This window comes from Canis lupus, chromosome 4 (assembly GCF_003254725.2).
Source record: "Canis lupus dingo isolate Sandy chromosome 4, ASM325472v2, whole genome shotgun sequence".
NCBI lineage: Eukaryota > Metazoa > Chordata > Mammalia > Carnivora > Canidae > Canis > Canis lupus.
The window spans coordinates 60,872,616-60,896,149 of record NC_064246.1 but is presented as its reverse complement, the minus strand read 5'-3'; the positions used below and the strand labels follow the sequence as shown (position 1 = coordinate 60,896,149).

Genomic DNA, 23,534 nt, shown 5'->3' with positions numbered 1-23,534 from the left:
GCAAACTGGGGCAGCCACTCTGGAAAGCAACAACTTCTGGCAACTTCTATGACAGCTGCGTGAACAGCATGTCTGACCCCTCCATCTTTGTGATCTTTGAGAGGCACCGGATCTACCGGGAGTACGTGATCCAGTACGCCTGCTCCAACAAGCCCTCAGAGGGGGGGCCTCCACCCTCTTCTCCTTGGTGTCTTTCTTTAGCGGCCGGCAGTGAGCACACAAGGGTGTGTGTTTTTTTTTTTCTTTTTCACAAGGGTGTTTTTAATGCCTTTCAGGCATGTCTTCCTTGGCGTTGCTATTCGGGAAGGGTTTTGTTTGTTTGTTTTTTTAACAAAAACTTTTAATGAACTGTTCATTTAATGTTGACATCCTGATGAAGTTACAGTCTTTTTTTTTTTTTTTTTTTTTTTTTTTAATTTTTATTTATTTATGATAGGCACACAGTGAGAGAGAGAGAGAGGCAGAGACACAGGCAGAGGGAGAAGCAGGCTCCATGCACCGGGAGCCTGACGTGGGATTCGATCCCGGGTCTCCAGGATCGCGCCCTGGGCCAAAGGCAGGCGCTAAACCGCTGCGCCACCCAGGGATCCCTGAAGTTACAGTCTTAATCTCACTAATAATGGTTCTGTTTTAAGCCACTTTTGGGCTCGTTAGAAGACTAACCAGAAGTGTTTATAGGTGGGCCTGTTACTGCTTTTTACTAGTGGGTTAATAAACCTCCAGCGACTCTGGAGTTTCCTCAAAAAGTTCAAAATAGAACTATCCTACTATCTAGCAATTGCACTAGTAGGTATTTATTTATTTATTTATTTATTTATTTATTTATTTATTTATTTATAAGAGGCACAGAGAGAGAAGAGAGGCAGAGACACAGGCAGAGGGAGAAGCAGGCTCCATGCAGGAAGCCTGACGTGGGACTCGCCCCTGGGTCTCCAGGATCAGGCCCTGGACTGAAGGCAGCGCTAAACCTCTGAACCACCTGGGCTGCCCACTAGCAGGTATTTAACCAAAGGATACAATAATACAGATTTGAAGGGATACATGTACCCCAGTGTTAAAACAGCATTACCTAAATAGCCAAACTATGGAAACAGCCCAAGTGTCCATTGACTGATGAATGGATAAAGAAGATATGGTATATATGTATGTGTATATATATATATCTATATACACACATGCACATATATATGTATATATATACACGTATATACATATACATATATATACATATTTATGTGTGTATAGATGTGTATATATGTAATGAATTATTATTCAGCCTTTAAAAAGAATAAAATCTTGTCATTTGCAACAATATGAATGGAACTAGAGAGTATTATGCTAAGTGAGATAAGTCAGTGAAAGACAAATACCATATGATTTCATCTATATGTGGAATTTAAGAAACAAAACAAATGAACAAAGGGAAAATGAGAGAGAGAGAGAGAGAGACAAACCAAGAAACAGATGGCTAATTATAGAGAACAACCTGATGTTACCAGAGGGGAGGTAGGTGGGGGGATGGGTGAAATAGATGAGGAGGATTAAGGGGGGCACTTGTGGTGAGCACTGGGTGGTATATGGAAGGGTTGAATCACTATATTGTACACCTGAAAGTAATACTATATGTTAACTGGAATTTTTTTTAAAGATTTTATTTATTTATTCATGAGAGACACAGAGAGAGAGAGAGAGAGAGAGAGAGAGAGAGAGAGAGAGAGAGAGAGAGAGAAGAGAGGCAGAGACACAGGCAGAGGGAGAAGCAGGCTCCATGCAGGAAGCCTGACGTGGGACTCGCCCCTGGGTCTCCAGGATCAGGTCCTGGGCTGAAGGCGGCGTTAAACCGCTGAGCCACCCGGGCTGCCCCAGTTAACTGGAAATTTCAGTTAAAACTTTAAAAACCTGTTATAAAGGTTAATAGCATGTGGAAATACCCAAAACATGTCACAATGTTAACAATGTTAAGTTATATAAATGCTATTGTAGCTGCTGCTGCTGTTATCATCATCATCATCATCATTAGAATGTGCTTGGAAAACCACTAGTAGCTCTAGGGAAGCAGGAGATTGAGGTTCTTGTCTTATGGAGTTGGAAAATGAATCTCATCAAGAAAGGAGAGTGAGTAAAGTGATATAGTTTTATTAAACAAGAGTGCAGAGAGAGCTGTCAGGAGTGAGGGGGTCCTAACAGGGTTGCCAACATGGGCCTCTACTGACAGTCTTTAATTTAGGACTGAGGAGGGAGCTTGGGGCTTTGTCATTCTTGTGATGTCTTTGAGTAAGAACTGATGATAATATCTTTAATGCTCATTTCTTTTTAGGGTCTGGTTTTTCTTTGTTGGTCACAGGTGACTGTCATAAAAAAGACACTCTCTCCTACCCACACCTAGGGCAGGATGGTCTGGTTTGTTCCCTTGTTTCTGGTTTCCTTACACCTCAGCATTTTGGGGATTTCTGTGAGCCTGATTCTGTAGCCCTTTACCTATCTCTCCCCACCTAGCCCTGCCTGTCCCTTACTCTATAGGAACATAGGTAGTATTTTGGTAATCCTCACACCTTTTGTCCCTATAAAACATTGAAAGGCCTTGTCATCAATTCAGTACTCAATACCAATATCAAGGAGAAACAACATTTGTCAGGCTATGAGTTTAAATCAACTCTTCTGGGCTTCAGTATTTTAAAATCCATACCAGCAGCCCAGAGGGTATTCCTGAGGGGTTTGAGGAATCTGTTTCCACTTTCTGGTTCTAAACTTAATTTTCCTAAATTAAGACTTTTCACAACTCAGCAAATAGGTCTAGCATTCTTTAGCTATCTTAAATCATTAAGAGGCAATTTAGTAATCAAGATGAATTCTCTTGCTCGAATACAGTGCAAGTATAAGAGGCCTGGCTGGCACTGCCAGATCGGCTGTCTTGGTTCCATCCCACTAACTCTGGTCATTTCAGCCCCATAAGCACAGCACTTCCCTCTTGTTCTAAGTCCTTGCCTCAGCCTCTGGATCTTCCTTGCTCTGGTGTTCTTGCCCTTGCCCACGGCAACAGTAGCCCCGGCACGGTCTTCTGCCCAGAGGATTCTGAGATAATGTCACCTCACAGAAGGATAACTATATTTTTCTCCTGAAAGACGTTGTGGCAACACATTTTTATGACTATTGGGAAATTATAGAGTCACAGACTCTCAGATCTTGAAAAATATGAAAGGTCTTATCTTTCAACTTTCAGTTCGGAGAGGAATCTCATTCCATATCCCTGAGAGATAGTCATTCGACTCTTGTTTCCATTTGGGTAGCCCTGAAAATGATATGGCCAGGTCTCCATAAGGCAGTACTGTCCATTATTTGACATGCTGAATGTTTGGAAAATTGTCTGCTCACAATCTCTTAATCAGCACTTATTCATGCATCATGAGCTGGGCGCTGGGTTGAGGGCTCAAAATGCAATGATGAGTAAGATCATCTTTGTCCTCAGTGAACTCTTTATGTTGAGCCAAAAAGCCACATAATACAGTGGTTAAGTTGGTGAACTCTGGAAATCAGTTTTCCCAGGTTTACATTCAGCCAATAATACTAACAAAATTTCAGCTCTAGGATGCTACGTGCTGAGGTTCTAACGTGCTGAGGTTCTAATGTAAAATATGGTGACTATGGTGGAAAACACTGTACTATATAATTGACATCCGCTAAGAGACTAGAACTTAAATATTCACACACACACAAACACACACACACGAAGGGTAACAATGTGATGGATGTGTTAATTAACTGGATGGGGAAAACCCTTTCATAATGTAAATGTGCATCAAATCATCACAGTGTATATTTTAAATAGTTTACGATTTTAAAATAAAATCTTTAAAAAAGGACTGGTAGGCATCTTACAATTTTGTTACTCAATCCATGTACAAATAATTATATTTGCATAATACAATTGTGGTTAAACTGACTTAGCAGGGTTTTTACAAAAACTAAGTTTTAGAAGGGATTGTACACATGACACTAGGAGAAAGTTCAGGAGCCTGCTTAAAGTTTAGTGAAGCAAAGAATATTGGTCACACTGTGGTAAGAATGATCTGTTCTAAGATAGTCCATCTTTATTTTTCAAACCCCTAGTGCTTAGAAGAACTTGGTGTTCCTGGGAAATCTGAGAACTGATCATATTTGTAGGATAACACATTCTTCCTTAAGAGTTAAACCTCATGTCTTTGTTTTAGTAACAATATGAACTAAGCCCTATTTTACCCAGTTATAACAGAATCTTTAATACAGAATTATTGATCTTTCATGATCTCTGTGCCCTCCCTTGTTATGCAATCCAAGTACTATAATAGAAATCACATATAATAAACTTGAGTTTCCATGTATATATACATCCTGGTTATTTAACACACTTTATGTTAAATAAAACAGTAGAGGGTTCCCTTTTCTCTGCATCCTCTCCAACATTTGTGGTTTCCTGCCTTGTTAATTTTCCCCATTCTCACTGGTGTGAGGTGGTATCTCATTGTGGTTTTGATTTGTATTTCCCTGATGGCAAGTGATGCAGAGCATTTTCTCATGTGCATGTTGGCCATGTCTATGTCTTCCTCTGTGAGATTTCTGTTCATGTCTTTTGCCCATTTCATGATTGGATTGTTTGTTTCTTTGGTGTTGAGTTTGATAAGTTCTTTATAGATCTTGGAAACTAGCCCTTTATCTGATACGTCATTTGCAAATATCTTCTCCCATTCTGTAGGTTGTCTTTTAGTTTTGTTGACTGTATCCTTTGCTGTGCAAAAGCTTCTTATCTTGATGAAGTCCCAATAGTTCATTTTTGCTTTTGTTTCTTTTGCCTTCGTGGATGTATCTTGCAAGAAGTTACTATGGCCGAGTTCAAAAAGGGTGTTGCCTGTGTTCTTCTCTAGGATTTTGATGGAATCTTGTCTCACATTTAGATCTTTCATCCATTTTGAGTTTATCTTTGTGTATGGTGAAAGAGAGTGGTCTAGTCTCATTCTTCTGCATGTGGATGTCCAATTTTCCCAGTACCATTTATTGAAGAGACTGTCTTTTTTCCAGTGGATAGTCTTTCCTCCTTTGTCAAATATTAGTTGACCATAAAGTTGAGGGTTCACTTCTGGATTCTCTATTCTGTTCCATTGATCTATGTGTCTGTTTTTGTGCCAGTACCACACTGTCTTGATGACCACAGCTTTGTAATACAACCTGAAATCTGGCATTGTGATGCCCCCAGCTATGGTTTTCTTTTTTAAAATTCCCCTGGCTATTCGGGGTCTTTTCTGATTCCACACAAATCTTAAACTGTTGGTGGGAATGTGAAATGGTGCAGCCACTCTGGAAAACTGTGGAGGTTCCTCAAAGAGTTAAAAATAGACCTGCCCTACGACCCAGCAATTGCACTGTTGGGGATTTACCCCAAAGATACAGATGCAATGAAACACCGGGACACCTGCACCCCGATGTTTCTAGCAGCAATGTTCACAATAGTCAAACTGTGGAAGGAGCCTTGCTGTCCATCGAAAGATGAATGGATAAAGAAGATGTGGTTTATGTATACAATGGAATATTACTCAGCCATTAGAAACGACAAATACCCACCATTTGCTTCAACGTGGATGGAACTGGAGGATATTATGCTGAGTGAAGTAAGTCAATTGGAGAAGGACAAACATTATATGTTCTCATTCATTTGGGGAATATAAATAATAGTGAAAGGGAATATAAGGGAAGGGAGAAGAAATGTGTGGGAAATATCAGAAAGGGAGACAGAACATAAAGACGCCTAACTCTGAGAAACGAACTAGGGGTGGTGGAAGGGGAGGAGTGTGGGGGGTGGGAGTGAATGGGTGACGGGCACTGAGGGGGGCACTTGACGGGATGAGCACTGGGTGTTATTCTGTATGTTGGCAAATTGAACACCAATAAAAAATAAATTTATTATAAAAAAATTAAAAATAAATAAAAAATACTTATGGGCTGGAAAACCAGTTTTAAAAATGTCAGCGCCATCAACAGAGGAATAAAGAAGTGAAGGCTATGGAAAAAAAAAAAGAAATTGCAAATACCCACCATTTGCTTCGACATGTATGGAAATGAAGGGTATTATGCTGAGTGAAATAAGTCAATCGGAGAAGGACAAACATTATATGGTCTCATTCATTTGGGGAATATAAATAATAGTGAAAGGGAATACAGGGGAAGGGAGAAGAAATGGGTAGGAAATATCAGAAAAGGAGACAGAACATGGAAGACTCCTAACTCTGGGAAACGAACTAGGGGTGGTGGAAGAGGAGGAGGGCGGGGGGTGGGGGTGACTGGGTGGCGGGCACTGAAGGGGGCAATTGACGGGATGAGCACTGGGTGTTGTTCCGTATGTTGGCAAATTGAACATCAATAAAAAATAAATTTATTATTAAATAAATTAAATAAATAAATAAATAAATAAAACAGTAGATGCTAGAACTAGGAAAGTAGGCAAGGCCATGGCAATAAAAAGGATAAAGAGATTGTTCTACTAAGAAAAATTGCCATTAGGTAGTAAACAAAGAAAGGGCCAAGAAAATTAGTCCTTTAGTGTAAAATTGTGGTATCCTAATCAATCGGTTCTCAAGAGGTAAATCAGACACTCTTATGCAATTTGTGTGTGTGTGTGTATGTATGTGCTTGATGTGTCTGAGTCACACTTTGGACCTACTGAATCTGAATCTTTGCGGGGTGAGGAGGTGGGGGGGTGGGGGGAAGGGGGACGGTGAGCATGTGTTTTGAAGACAGACACGTAAATTTCACTCTAAGTTCATCTTTTTCACATTTGTTTCTTCTTACTAGTCAAAAAATGGAATGCACTTCTGTGGAAGTGAATGATAATCTAACAATCAAACAAATCGATGTTAAATAATGATATCATGCCACAGCTCTACAGCTATTACAAATGAAATATTTTGGCCTGGGAAGTGTTCACAGTCTTTGATGACCCGGTGACTTTGCCCATGGTGTCACATGTAAACAGATCATTTACAGAGTGACTTCATAATAGGGTCTCAAGTTCTTATGGGTGGGTAGAGCCCTCAGTTCAAGAGAATTGAGCCTTCGAGGATCCACTACGAAGCTCTTGACGGAGGGAACTCTGGTGGATGAATCACATTGTTCCTTTTGGGAAAAGATGAAAACTTTCTTTGTGGCTATTTTGGCTACTGGCTATTTCTCATGTAAGAATCTGTCAAAGAACTTTGGGGAGAAAGTTAACATTTGATCTTCTAAGGGAAGAAACAAGCTAACAATAACTGTTTTCTAGATGTATGTATTTTTGAACCTTTGAAATTTCTCTGAGACAAATTTACTACCTCAACCAGAATGAATATCAGTGGTGAATCCATTTTTCTGTATTCCCAAAACTCTACCATAGACAGGTTCAGATTTGAGATAGTTTAAAGGATGATCGATGAGAGGTATAATCACTATTTGACAAATAATTTGGTCTTGAGTTAATGAGAAGTTTCATCTATCTTCCTGTCTCTTCCTAATAGTTTCCCATCATACTTCCACACACTGGTATTTTGTGTGTGTGTATTCAAATACCTTCTACACAAAGCAGTATCAGTTTTTTTTTTTAATTTTTATTTATTTATGATAGTCAGAGAGAGAGAGAGAGGCAGAAACACAGGCAGAGGGAGAAGCAGGCTCCATGCACCGGGAGCCCGACGTGGGACTCGATCCTGGGTCTCCAGGATCGCGCCCTGGGCCAAAGGCAGGCGCAAAACCGCTATGCCACCCAGGGATCCCTGCAGTATCAGTTTCTAACATGGCTTACTATTAGAGCACAACCTGATGTTATCAAATCTCAAGAGAGGGCTCAGCTTTTCTAATTAACTCCAGCAAAATGGGAAGGGAAACCCATGAGGTGAAACTAACTCTGCCAGTGGAGCAGTAAAGTGGAAGGGGAGGCAGGGAGGATACTCAGCTGCAGCTGCTAAAAGAATTCAAGGCTGTTAAGTAACATATGAAATTTGAAGGTAATAAGAACTGTTAATAGTTTAGGTAAGCAGGTATGAATGCAATCCCAGACAGAGGAAGAAGCTTCTTTATAAGCAGATGGAGTTTGGAAAGAGGATATGTAAGACAGGCAATAATCAAAAAAGAAAGCAGTCGTCTAAGATTTCTGTGAGCAGGTAGCCAGGCCGACTATTAAGAACCAGACTTTTTCTGAAAGGGGTCTGCACAATATCTGAGCAATCCTGTGGTGGATGATATGCTGAGTCCCAGAGGATGAAGCCTGGGTTTAAATCTCTCCTAACTTCAGCATTAAACCTAGGAAAGGGTTATGGTTGAATTCTCAAGGAGGACACGAAGTGTGTTTGGGGAAGTGTTTTTGGGAATGAGGCATGGCAGGGCAAATCTTGAGTGAAAGAGCCACATATTTTTCTACAATTTTCATGGTTATTAATTTATATGGGATTCCTTAAGGGATTAATTAACTCAATACTACATTTTTTACTTGATCCTTTTTCCTAAACATTTTTGTTTCAGATATTTTTGGTGACCATTTATTCAAGGTAAGTTTTCTACTTCCTACATGAGGGTGATTTTTTTATAATATTAGGCTTCTAGTATTTCTATTAGTTTGCACCGTATTAAACCACTTGTAATTGTTACTATTTGAGCATTTCTGATATGCATAATGGCAATACATATAGTTCAATCTACCCATCTCTGTCAAAATAGATCCTGGGGTAAACCAAGATCCATCCCTATCTCTACAGCTCCTCCATATCCTATATACCACTAGCAATTAAAGCTCCTAATTTCTGATTTTTATTTTTTTCTTCCCTCTAAATTAATTGCTTTGCCTGCATATTAGGTTCTCCTTACTTCTTGGCTGTAGTATTGCAATGGCTACCCAAGGGTCTTCTTGCACTGAGTGGGATCCAGGGGTTGGCAAACTTTGGCCATATATTTTTGGAAACAGAGTTTTACTGGAATACAGCCATGATCATTATGTATTGTCTTTGGCTGTTTTTAGGCTGCAAAAACAGAATTGACTAGTTGCAAAAGAGATCATATGGCTTAAAAATTATAAAATATTTGATACCATGCTCTTCATAGGAAAAGTGTGTACTCATCTTCTCCACACTACAGGTGTGGGCCTTCTACAATACAAATCTGATTGAGACATCTCTTTAGAATAATAACTTCCAGTACTGGTGGGGATAAACCTTTTTGCATGCCTTTACAATATCTTCTTCAACCTAGCTTCTTTCTCACTAAAAGGAGAATTTCCTTTCACACCTTATAAATAACTTAAGCTATTTTGGGGTCCATGCTATCTCAATTTTGCCTCTGTGTATACAGTCATCTCTAATTAAATCATTTTCATACTCCTATACAATTTTAGAAAGCATCTTCATCTTATAGGAATCCACTAAAGAATCAATTTTTTGGTAAAGCCTCCCTGAACAAACCTTGTAGCCTTCCTCACTAAAGGAGGAGATGAGAGACATAAATGGTATTTCCCAAAAAAGTGATTTGAGAACTTTCTAATAATATTAGTGATGATTTTAGCTAATTTGACAATGCATATTTTTATCGTAATAGTTAGTTTTTAACGTGTGTTAGAAAAAAATATAATTACAACTTCAAACCCAAGATATCATGGATATTCATATTCAGGACATTTCTAGGGTGAATAGTCAAGTTTAAAAAAGAAGCCCAATCAACCAAAAATATTTTTAAAGAAAAATGGCATATGAACTTGGAAGGAATAATGAACCAATGACAGAAGTTGGCCAACATTGCTTTCAGTAATGAGAGCCTTTTAAGTTTCATAGACAGGGAAGTACCCTGATCTATGGATATCTGAATATACTGTGATTTGAGCCAATGAAGGAGAAATTTGTGGCAGCTGACTTATTTGTTCATCACATAGTGCTCATGAACTTTCCAAGCCCTCCTTCTACCTATAGACTAGCCCTTCTTCTACTCTGTCAGTCAAGTCCTCTAAATCCAGCTTACTCCAACTCTGGGACTATGAAGGAAGAAAAACAAAATGAGAAAATAATCTTTTCTCATTACTCCAGCCTCCTAATCCTCAGGACTGGAATATAGCCAATAGCAGAGTGGGACCATGCAGGGTATTCTAATCTGAGCGCCACAGTGAAAGGGGGTTTTGATGAACTAAAATGATTCCAGAAGCACTTGGACAATAGTTGTAGGCATTTTTGTAACTTCCCTGAATGTTCTCTTTCCTTTCTAACAAGTTACAGATACATATCATATCATAGAGCCAAAGTATAGGACTATATAGCTTCAGCTGCCTTTCAAAGTGGAAATCCCAAAGGCTTTGGCTGCTGAATTTAAGATAAGGAAGTTTGATGTTTAAAGTGTGAAGGAAGACATATTTTATCATTATTTTCGTCTGCATAAAATAAAACTCCCAGGAACTTATATTAGAAGCCATTAAGCCAATCATTACAAGATTGAGAGTTTTACCTGTGAGTTTCGTTTTAGGACATTCAATGCAGTTATTATCAAAAGACGTTTATACAACGGAAACAGACATGCTCCATAAGAGTCAGCCCATTATGCGCTTCTAATAATGTTACATATTCTAATTCCTGCGTGTACTGCTTCGCTAACATGTAAGTGAAAAAAACCAAACCCCAAACAGAAACTTCTTTTTAGAAGCTAATATGCAGCTAAATTAAAATCCATGGGAGTGTTGAATCACTAGATTGTATACCTGAAACTAATATAACTACACTGGAATGAAAATTAAAGATACAAAAACAAAACCCTTCTATACATTTTGGCAAATGTATGTGAAGATGTGATTCAAGATGTGATTCTGTGAACTAAAAACTCGCTAGGGTTTCAGTTCAGCAGCTGAACCTAAAGGGGTTGGGGGTACCAAAGACTTGAACAGCCGGGATCCTGAGCCCTACCTCCAGCCCCAGGAGAGGAGTCAGGTTTTATCTGTTTCAAACATTAGGCTTTAATATGAGATTATATGTAAAAAAGGTTTCTGTTCCTAAAATGTTTGAAAATCATAGCCATAAGAAAATCCCCTTTTTCAAGATAAGATGAAAGCAACAAGTCTCAGCACTCAGAAGACCTTGGGTTGAGGCCTGACCCGTAGTTAAGTGATACTGGGAAGTCTCATAACCCTACCTCAAGTTCTCATCTACAAGTCTGAGATAAGATTTCCTGCTTTACTTGCTACATATGCTATGACAACACTGACTCTTCTTTCCTGGTATCTTCAAACATAAGAAGCTCATTGCTGTTTCAGGACCTTTGGGCAAATCGTCCTCTCGTACGAGAGTGTTTTCCCTGGATTTTCATGGGACTAGTTCTTCCTCATTATTTGGGCTTCAGCCTAAATCCTTCTCCCTTACAGATTCTTTTCCCTGGCCATCCTGCCTAAAACCAATTTACCTCTGATAGTTTCTGTGTGCTTCTGTTTCCTTCATAATTCTTGCCATAATTCCCAGATATTTTTGTTTCTTAATTTTTGGCCTATCACCAAACATAAGCTCCACAGACAGGTTTGTGACTTATTCTCAGCACTTAACACAGAGTTTGGTGCCAAGTAAGTGCCATAAGGACTTGTTGAATGAATGCACAGATGAACGAATGAGTTCCTAGAGGGGAGGAATGTGACCATGGGTATAAAAAGCATTTTTAAACTTAAAGCACTCTTTATAGATAATTTGTTTTTCAATTTTATCATTTATTGTATTGGCTCAATCTTTCAGTTGAGTGGGTGGTTAAGACTAAAGACTCTGACTCTATGGACTGGGATTGAAATTTTAGCTCTTCCATTTTTTTTAAAAAGGATTTTATTTATTCATGAGAGATACACAGAGAGAGGCAGAGACATAGGTAGAGGGAGAAGCAGGCTACCTGCAGGGAGCCTGATGCAGCACTGGATCCCAGGACCCCAGGATCATGCCCTGAGCCAAAGGCAGATGCTCAACCACTGAGCCACCCAGGTGCCCCTTGGCTCTTCTATTTGACCTAGGATAGATAACTTAACCTCAGTAATTACCTGAGAAGCTGACTGTGAGAATTGAAAAAGATAATGCATAAAGGGATCTTAGCATAATGCCTGTGTCATGGTAGGCCTTCAGTAAATAATAGCCCATCAGTGTCCTTGTCATGTTGGTTCCAACTAGATAACCTACCATCCTGGTTTGCCTGAGGCTGAGGGTTTCCCTGGAGTGTGCAGCTTTGAGTGCTAAAACAGGACGGTCTCAGACAAAACAAAGTAACTGGTCACCTTACCATCAATCAGCTTTCCTCTCTAGCCCCTTGTTCTCCTTCCATATTTACCAACTCTTTCTTTCACTCAGACATATGACCTATACCATAGTCATCCTCAACCAGTGCAACAGTACCTTCCAGCCAATGTCAAAACCTCATCTCATAGGCTTCCAATGTAGTGGTCATGATAATCCCAAGGAACACACTGAGATTCCTTAGAGGAAAGAGAAAACTGTAGAGACTACCCTTTCTCCCAAATTTATTATTAGCTCTTCCTTTCTTCCTTCCTTCAAACTTGCTGTTTGCCTTCTTCCCTGGGATCCCAAGGCTTCAGGGAAATGAAAAATAACCTCTCATCGTAAAGAATTTATTCTTAGAGTCTTAATTTAAAAACAGAGTAAATAATAAATTCACTCTTTTAGAGTATATAATCCAGTGGTCATTAGTGTATTTAGAGTGGCACAACCATCACCACTATCTAATTTCAGAACAAATTTCATCAAAAATAAACTGTATCTCTTCTACCATCCCCCCAGTACCTGGCAACCACTAGTCTACTTTCTGTCTTTGTGAATTTGCTTATCCTGAACAATTAGCATGAATGGAATAATAAGATATATGGCTTTTTGTTTCTGACTTTTTTCATTTCACATAAGGTTATCAAAGTGCATCCATGTTGTAGAACGTATCAGTTCTTCATACTTTTTTATGGTGGAGTAATAGTCCATTGTATGTCTATACCACAGTGCTATTATCTGTTTGTCCATTAATGGCCATTAGGTTGTTTTCACTTTTTGGCTATTAGGAATAATGTTGCTATGAACATTCATGTATAAGGTTTTGGCTGGATCTTTCCATTTCTCTTGGATATATAGCTAGGAGTTGAATTCTGGGTCATATAATAACTCTATGTTTAACACTTTGAGAGGTCGCCAAACTGTTTTTCAAAGCAGCTGCGACATTTTACAATCCCACAAGCAATGCATGAGGGATCCAATTTCTCATATCCTCAGAAACACTTACTAGTTGATACTGTTCATCTTTTTAATAATAACCATCCTAATGGGTGTGAAGTGGTATCTTGTGCTATGATTTGGGTTTCTCTTATGACAAATGATGTTTCGCATCCTCTCATGGGGGCATCTGTGTGGCTCAGTCGGTTAAGCATCTGCCTTCAGCTCAGGTCACAATCCCGGCATCAAATCATGCATGGGGCTGCCAGCTCAGTGGGGAGTCTGCTTCTCCCTCGGCCCTTCCCCCTGCTCATGATTTCTCTCTCATGCTCTCTCTCTCTCAAATAAAATCTTTAAAAGAAAAAAATATCTTCTCATGGACTAATTAGTCATTTGTATATCTTCTCTGAATAGATGTCTATTCAAATCCTTTGCTCACCTTTGCTCAAATAATATTATTTGCCTTTTTATTGTGAAATTCTAAGAATTCCATATATATTATGGTTACAATTTCCTTATCAGATATTTGCAATATTTTCTTCCATTCTGTGGATTATCTTTCCACTTTATTAATGATGTCCTATGAAGTGTGAAAGATTTTAATTTTGGTGATGTTTAATTTATCCATTGTTGTTTATGCTTTCATTGTCATATCTAAGACAAAGATTTACTCCTTTGTTTTCTTCTGAGAGGTTTATAGTTATTAGTTCTTATACTTATGGTTTTGATTGACTTTGAGTTAATTTTTGTATATGGTACGAGGCAGGACATCCAACTTCATTGTTTTGTATGTGGATAGCCAATTGTCCCAGCACCATTCATTGAAAGACTATTCTTTCCCACTGAATCGTTTCAGTGCCCTTGTTGAAAATCAATTGACCATAATTATAAGGGTTTATTTTTGGACTCTAAATTCTATTCCCTTGGTCTGTATATCCATCTTTGCCAGTACCACACTGCCTTGATTACTGAAGTTTACCGTAAGGTTTGAAATTAGGAAGGGCAGATTCTTCAACTTCGTTCTTTTTTCTGATTGTTTTGGCTATTCTGAGTACTATCCTTAGAAAGTGTTAAAGGTGTTGTCAAAGAACATTGTATAGGTTTGTTCAGCGTAATAGTCTTAAGAGTAACATACTAGGAAAAAGCTAAATATTCTAATAATACATGATTGGTTTCAATAATTTGTAGTACAACTGTAGCCAATACTTCTTGGGAAATGGGGAAGGCAATTGTGTCACCATTTATGGTAATTCTATAAATCTCAAGGCTCCAATGCCCTCTGACTTTGCTAGAAAGAAATTTAGTATTTTCTGAGGTTTTCATTTTGCCACATAGTTCTTAGATAAGTTCAAAGACATTAGTAGCACTGGAGGAAATACAATTTTCTTAGATAAAATATGCTCCTTTTCCTATTATGGCAATGCCACTTAAATATCCTTGTTCATATCCATCTCCCCTATGTTTAATACATCTATGTCCTACTGCCAATCTTCTTTTTGTCCCAGGCAGTTAAGAAGTCCATTCTGCTTCTCATGCCTAGACATTTCTAGAGAGTTCACACATAAGATTATCTGAGCCACCAGCTGTCACAGTTGTCTCTTTTAACCTGTGGCTGTTTTTTGTTTGTTCTTTAGGTTTGTAACTTTTTCTTTTTTTATACTTTAATTTTTTAAATTTAAATTCAATTAGCCAACATGTAGTACATCATTAGTTTCAGAGGTAGAGTTCAACAATTCATCAGTTGCATTTAACATGAAGTTTCTTTCTTCTCAGATTTTCGAGGCATTCCAAATGTGGGGCCAGGATGCATTCATGATAAGATGAGGGGACCAAGCACAACTTTATACTTTGCATATGTGCCTCCCTCCATCCTTCTAGCTCTAGTTCAGGTTCTGCCAGTACTTTATTTCTGCATCCTGGGGGACTTGAAAGGTTGATCTGCTTGGGCACACTGAAGACCTCTGGCTGAACACCATGCTTAAAGGTTCAAGCTATATATAATGAAAAGAAATTTTACTAGATGTTATATAGTTCTCTAAAAATAAGCAGGATACGTTAAGTTAAAAAAGAGAAAATATGAGGATATAAAATTATATATATAGTATGATCAGATTTTGAAAAATATATTCATTACATATACACAGAAATACAAAATATATTAAAGAGAATACAGGATGGGGATTTTCAGAAACTTTAAATAAATGAATGTAACTTTTGTGAGTATTATAAGCCAGCCACTGTGCATGCTAGTACATGGTAATTATCTCATTCAATATTCAAAATGATTCTATGAAGGAGGTATTGGTATTAACTCCCATTTTATAGATGATGAAACTGAGGCTTAGAATAATTTAGGGACATATCCAAGATGCCATAGCTTAGCAAGGGGAGAATCCAGAACCTTCAAGCTAAACTTTGTATTATCTTATCTCATGATTAGAATCTTATACTTGGCTAGAGTTTTAGAATTTTTTAGAACAATTTCTCATATTTGTTTCATGAATATTTAGTAAGTACTTAGAAGTTTGAGACACTGTGCTAGGTGCAGAAAAAGGGGGGAAAATATAGTATTATCAAAAATAATACATGATTATAAATCCTGCCACAGCATGGAAAGTACTTTCCCAGACAGAGCACCTGTGAGACTCACAATACCACTAACCTGTAGGCAGAAATATAATTATTCCCTTTTTTACATAAAAAAGAACAGACTCCAAAGTTAATTGTTGTCCAATGTCAAATAGGAAGTATTTGCAGAATATGAACATTTTTATCATTTTCCAGTAGCTCCTATGTAGCTAGTGTTAAACTTAAAAAAAAAAAAAAAAAAAAGGACTCCTTTTTTGCAGGGCACTAAGGTGACAGTTGGTTAAGATCTAACTCTTGATTTTGACTCAGGCCAGGATCTCAGAGTCCTCAGACGGACACCTACCAAGGGCTCTGCACTCAGCAGGATGTCTGCTGGAGATTCTCTCCTTCTTTCTCTCCCTCTACCCATCTCCTCTCTCTAAAATAAATAAATCTTTAAAAAGACAAAAAAAAATGGACCACTTTTTCATGAAAAATGCAATAGCAAAAGCCCATTAGCTATAATTTAGCCAAAATGGAGTGATTGGCTTGCTGTTGTTATTATATTTCAGTGAAAAAGTATAATTTCTTCATGTTTTCCACATTGTTGTCTTTATCTTGCTTTTGACCACTATGTCCCTTGCCCTCAGCAATAAAAATCCTTCCTGCTTGCAGTTCATAGAGCACTTTCACAGTGAGCCACGAAGAACTTTCTCAGTTGGCACTCATAATTGTGGTCATTTTACAGAGAAGGTAAAGTGAAAAAATTTCCCAAGGGTACCTCAGTGAATCATTGTCCTTCCCAATACTTCTTGATATACAGGTTCACACATTGCTAAAAGTTCTAATAAGTTTTCACCATGATTATAAAGTAGAGGAGTCTCCAATATAAAGGTAGAGTGAAGGGAGAGCATATCATTGTAGCTATGGGTTATCTGTAAGTCAGGCATTTACAAATCAAGGCCTCCCTTCCTTTAAATCCTTATTGGAGTACAGCTAGCTTAGAAGGAAGGAAGGATATATTGCATACAAACGGTCTCTAAATATTTATATCAATTTCTCTTAGAGCTTTGAAACTCACTCTTAGAATTCAACACAGTGGAAAATGCAGAAACACCAGAAAAGTTTGGAATATGACATGATTTTCCTCGTCAGGAGTGAACTCATTTAAATTAAGCATTGTCTTTCCTTCAAAAAGTGGAATTCATTATATTAGTTTATTTTTAAAAAATCAATAAATCTTATCCTAATGGAAAGTCTCTCTTTAACTCAAGATATATTTAATAAGGGATCCCTGGGTGGCGCAGCGGTTTAGCGCCTGCCTTTGGCCCAGGGTGCGATCCTGGAGACCCGGGATCGAATCCCATGTCGGGCTCCCGGTGCATGGAGCCTGCTTCTCCCTCTGCCTGTGTCTCTGCCTCTCTCTCTCTCTCTCTCTCTCTCTGTGTGACTATCATAAATTAAAAAAAAAAAAAAGATATATTTAATGAGACGCGTCAGAATTGTGTTTGTTTCTAGAAATACAGAGCTGAACAGAAAATGAACTCTGGCTTTGAGCAACTCACAGTCTGATAGGCTAATTGGACAATATATTCATTTACTCTGTCAATATTGGGTTGAATTGGTTAAATTAAATCAGAGATTTGGTTAAATTCTGGGACCTCAGTGGTAATCAAAACAGATCTAGGTCCTTATGCAGTTTTATAATCCTGCAAGGGAACAAGAAAATGAATAATTATTTAAAAATATGACAACGTGGGTAAGAAAACAACCCCATAACTTCTAGGAGCCAACCTTGGCATTGCTGTAGGTTATCCTACTCACAGTGAGGCCTTGATGTTCTGTTTAACACAAACAATTTCACAGAACGTTAACACACAGTAAAGCCATTCATCTAGTAAAGTCTAGATGAATCTAGACTAAGACAGTATCACTCCATAATCACACCTGAACACAGGCAAAATGTGAACATTATGCAAACTACGAAATACCAAACATCCCCTAACTAATGTAAGTGATTACTGCTTCTCTGCCAATTACAACTTTAGCCTTTGGCTATTCTTCCCTCTTTCTAAATAGACTTTTTAAGATATCAAACATATTGAGGGCATGCAATCTACAGCAAAGTCAGTCTTCCTTAAATTTTCCCCAAATTAATTTAACAATCCCAAAACCTACAATGAATCCTTTATAATATCCTTTCACTGAGCTTTCCTACGGCTTCCCATGTGTGTTCTCTCTCTCTGCAACATACCATAAACCCAACTTGTTCAACTCTAATGTTCTTTAGTGTTCTTTGGCTGGAGGTCATTGACAAATGCAAAATTGGAAAGTGGCAACAGTATCATGCCTGTTGTTCAAAACTCTCTTTTCTTACTCTTCTTTCAAGACATTGAAAGGGGCATTAAGAATATGAAAATAGGGGAAAAAAAGAATATGAAAATAGGGGGAAAAAGAATATGAAAATAGGTGATATTTGAACTCTTAAGGGATAGGGAATATTTTACTCATTTATTTTTCCATTCATTGACTCATATGATACCTTGTTCCAAAAATAATTTAAGGTGACTGATATTATTAGGTGGATTCAGAGGTACGGAGTGGATGGCAGCTGAGAGCATCAGATAAAGATGACACTGACCAAAGAGTCACCTAAATATAATGGAACCTGAAGGTGGGATGAGGATCCCCTAAATGACACTGACGTTTAACAGAATACACCCTTCCCCACTGCTCAGGCTCCCTCTACTCTTTCCTCAACCTGGAATAACACGTGAATCACTTCCAGTTACATTCTACTTGACTCTCTGTCACAATAGGCACTTCTTCCCTTTTCTGGAGACTTTTCATTTCCCATTCTCAATCACTATCCATTCCTGATGGCAAACTCAGTCTGATCTCAGACAAAAAACAAAACAAACTCATTTATTCCCCCTTAGTCTTAAAGAATTTAAGAAGCTCTAGTTCCTCAGGTAAATCCAAGTTAAGTCACTCTTGGTCAAACCTAATGATTTTTGAGTAGAGTAGTACTATTCTCACAAGAGCCATTAAAATATGTGTGGGTGACTTTTGCTTGTCACAAAGACTGGAGTGGTACTACTTGCATTCAGTGGACTAAGGCTCTGTAATGCTCTGAAGAGTCCCACACAGTGAAGAAATGACCCACCCAAAATGCCAATAGTATTCCTATTGAGAAACGTCCCACCTCTCCCCATGCCCGCACCAGTAATCCGGAATCAATGATTGTACACTCCACTGAACTCTATGTGGTCTCAAAATCTTTCTCAACATAACAATCCAGGTATGCCTTGCCAATCAGATTTGGCTTGGAATACAAAACCTATTTCCCTTTTTAAAACTACAAAAGCTTCATGATTCTCAAGATGAAGTCTTCACTTGCTATCTTAGTCCTATTCCATCTCCTATGCTGGTAGCCATGACTTGGTCATCTGACTGTTTTCTCAGTTCTCCTAAGACAAGGGGCTCCCTGTCAGGGAGGTAAGCTCTGTGGCTGGGACCCTGCACCAACCCAACAGGGGTTCTCTGACAGTATATGCCAGCCTGCTAGCATTACCAATCCAAAAAAAAAAAAAAAAAAAAAAAGTCTTACTCACTAGAGAGTAAGCTACACCCTCTAGTGGGGAAACCACATGTAATATAGCCAACTTCTTTGGAAGAATAACATCCAAAAGAAAATCCTACCCAAAGTGACTGAAGTTAAAAAATCAAAAACAAAAAGTGTGTGTCTGGCAATTTCTAGGGCTCCTGCATCTGAGAAGTCCAGAGGAATCTCTGAACTCAGGCATGGCTAGATCAGAGTCTCAGAAAAAGTTGCCAGAAATTTTCCTCTCCACTTTTGGGATCCCCCCATGCCTTCCTTGCTGTTGTCTTCATTCTTAGAAAGACACTGACAACCTCGCCTCACTCCCATCCCTGCAGCAGACCTAAGCAGTTCTAGAGTTACAGTTTCAGTAGGAGACAGCTTTCCTTTCCTAAAACGTCTAACAAAAGATTTAAGTTTTATTAGACTAGCTGGAATAAGATTCTTGAATCAGCCTACAATATTTGGCTATAGGCATGCTTAACTCTCATTGAAATGGACTGAGTTATAAGGCACTGCAGGAGCCAGGGTTGACACAGCCCCTCTATACGGACTAGAAGAAGATAAAAGAATTGTTCCCTGAAGGAATATTGAGGCACTATTACCAGAATAAATGAATGAAAGTCAAGCAAAACAACAGATGTGTTGGCACTATCCTTTCTGGATGCCATTTTTCCCTCCCCTGATTCTGAGGTTGCCCTTAGGCCTGTGCAAAACTCAACTCAATCCCCTGCTATTTTTTTTTCCTTTACTATAATTAACTATTTAGCCTTTTTGTATCACAGTAACACTTATCTTGGTAGAAAGCAAGGAAATGTCACCCAGAGATCTAAGCCTTCTGGAAACCATGCTCCTGTACTCATTCACACAAAACTATTTAACTTCCCATTCCATAAACCAAGAAGTCTAGTAAGAGGATCCCAGGGCATTTATATTCTTATTACTTGCTCTGTAGCTCTAATTTTGCAGAGTTCTCCATCAGCTCCTCATTTCACCTGATACTGATGCCTCACTTCTTACCACTTTGGTGCAAATGAGACCCTCCCCATCTTCCTTCATTCCTCAAGCACTTTCAACGCTATTTGGGGTAAGAAATGTTTTGTGAAGGTTTGAAATCATAAGGGAGGACACTGGCTAGCAATCATAGGAACTGTATCAGGATTCTTTTTAAGAGTGATGAAAATCCAGGGTGCCTGGGTGGCTCAGTTGGTTAAGCTTCAACTCTTGGTTTCAGCTAAGGTTATGATCTCAGGGTCATGAGATCGAGCCCTGTGTTGGGCTCTGTGCTCTGCATGAGTCTACTTGAGGTTCTCTCTCCTCCTCTCCCCACCCCCCCAACTCTCTCGCTCTCTCAAATAAATATTTTTGAAAAAAGAATGATGAAAATCCAACTGCAATTTAGCTTAGGCTAAATAAGAAATATGTGGGTTCATGCAATTAGGATTCAGGATGGGTCTTGACTCAAGCACAGCCACAGATTTAAGCAATACCAGGAGTCCATCTCTGCCCTCTGCTAGTCTTTCATTAAGTGCTGAGCTAATGACTCAATCTACAGACATACAGACTCCATCTACATGAAGAGACAATGGCTGCTACCTCCCCAGGCAAGTGTCCTTATAGCTCAGGAGCCAAAAGGAAAAAAGGGTGGGAAGAAGGCAATGCTGGGACCCAGTTCAACACCCCTCCAATCATTATGCAACTACAATCCCAGATATGGGAAATGGAACTTTTTTTACATGATTGTCTTATAATACCCAAAAGATTAAGTGTAAATATAGAAATTAAGATTGAATTTTATGTATATTACTATTTTGTGTTCAGAAATTATAGTGTCATTTAAAATGTTTGTCATATTTTAAGAAAATACAGCATATTAAAGAATGCATGAATCTTATTCTATTAAAAGTTTTTTGAGTATTGATTTAAACTTAGAATTTTAAGTTGAAAGAATAAGAATTTTATTAAAACTAAATATTATTGTCATTTTGAGGAGAAGTTGTCATTTGCCATATTTATATGCTTAATTGAATAGAATTATGTTTATTTATTTGGGAAGGTTTCATTTGTGATGCAATTGAAGCACTTAGAAGGAAAAATTGAGTATAAATGGATTTATCCATTTATGAATTCCTTCATTCAATAAAACTTAACTGTGTGCCCCTCTCCATTTGTTCAATTTTGAGAAACCAATTCACCTCTATGCTTATTTATTTGTCTTTCCTTTCCAAACTGAAGGTTTATCATCACAATTGTTTCCTTGCACTTAGTCCAATGCCTAGACTCAGAGCAAGCACTCAGAAATATATATTGAATAAATTCATGAACCATGCGAGACTCAAAATGCAATTAGCTTTTAAAAATTACAACTATTCTCTCCCTGTTACCTTTGGAACATCATTTTCTGTCCCAGTATTGGGTTCACCTAGGGGCCCATCTTCCATTTCTTTCCTTGTAATAGCTGAATGACATTGATTCACCTTCTGCCTATAGGGAAGTAACCTGTTCATTTGGGTAAGATAAAGGGGAGAGTCACAAGGTATCCAAAGGGAAACAGTGATCCTGTGCACAGCTAGGACTTATTGTTTGTGAAGGAAAATGAGATTGAAATGGTAGGCTACAATCAATGTGTATGGGCTTTGGGCCTCTTATTAACAAGTTATAAATGTATACATAAAGGTTGAAAATACTATCACAAAGAAGCCATTGACACAATTCACAGCATGCTTTAGGAAGATTAATCAGATTATCACTTGGAGGAAAAATTACAAGAATGTACCATTTAGTAATTAGGAATTTGGGTTTTGAAGTCAGATAGCTTAGTTTCACAATGATTCTCTCCAATTTACTAGCTATGTGACCTTTAGCAAAATACTTAACCTCTCTGAGTTGCATTACTTATAAAATGGGACAAGTGATCCTTAGGTCACAGAATTCATTGGCTTAAATTGATGATGTATTTAAATGATTGGTAGAGTGTCACTGTGACATTAAAAATGCAAAACCAAAACAAACACAATGAAAGTAAGACTTTGCAAGGGAGAGGCTAGAGCCAGGATGATTTAGGAGATGGAGCTACAATTAAGAAGTAGTGACACAGAAGCCCATAGGGGAGGGAAAGTGAGTTTAAAGAGTACTTAGTTATTTCAAGTATAGCTGCATACAGTTTGGACTCACTTAGTGCCTGCTGTGCTGCCGGGCATCCTGGGATTCCCCTGAAATGTTTTTGTAAATGATGTCTCTAGCCTGCCTAAGAACAGAGACTCGTCCCTGGTCATCTCTGCAGCCCTGGTGTCTCATATATTCTTAGGTTGCACGAAATATTTTAACAAATGTCAGCTGATTGTAAATAGTTCTTGACATTTCAAACCATTTTCTAAAGAGTAATTTCTTTATTCTGATATTTCTAGAGATCAGGCTAAAGGATTTGCACTAGATGAATGTAGTATTGGGGAAAACACAATACGAGTAATTTTAAAAAGAAAGCTTGTTAATTTCTTAAGTTTCATCCTTCATTTTTCCCCTTTTCCATGACATAACTTTGGTCTGGTGTAGTTTGGTCCAAATTCAAAATAAAAAGCAAAGGCCATGTTGCTTAGTGCTTACTCAGAGCTTATGCTCATAAAAGCCTCCCATGAAGATTTTTCCTTCTGTTTCTCTTTCTCTTCCTTCCTTTTTCTTTTCTTTTCTTTTTTTTTCTTTCTTCTCTCTCTTTTGTTGTTGTTGTTATTATTGTTGTATTTTTGGGTGTTTTTTTTCTCCCTAACCTACCAACCTGTGTTTGGTTTTGAAACTGCAATTCTCAATGCATATACCTAGGTACAATATCCCTTCTTAGGATTTCCTTATGTAACTTGCGAAAATGTAAAATGCTTTGAAAATGAACTTCAGAAATATCTCATGCTAAGAATTCAGCCCTTGCAACTTCAATTACAGCTGAGAAGAGGGAAAGAAAGGCCTCTGGACAGTCAAATAATAATAGCTAAGCTTTGTGGGTTTTGACACATGCCAGGCACTGCTCTAAGTAGATTACAAACATTACCTCACAAAAAAACAGAAGACAGCAAAGATGTGGAGAAATTGGAACCCTTTGTGCACGGTTGGTGAAAATATGAGATGGTGCAGCTGCTGTGGAAAAATTAAAAATAAAATTACCATATGATCCA

The 23,534-nt window shown here is 38.2% G+C and overlaps 1 protein-coding gene across 1 annotated transcript in view; it reads right to left on the bottom strand.

Moving 5' to 3' along the window:
• The window catches only part of LOC112651396 (sperm-associated acrosin inhibitor-like), a 124,458-nt gene that overhangs the window by 97,214 nt on the left and 3,710 nt on the right, over positions 1–23,534 (bottom strand). Inside the window, exon 2 of the mRNA XM_049109264.1 lies at positions 23,411–23,496. The gene's annotated coding sequence lies outside the window, so the exon portion shown is untranslated. The remainder of the gene's footprint in view (positions 1–23,410; positions 23,497–23,534) is intronic.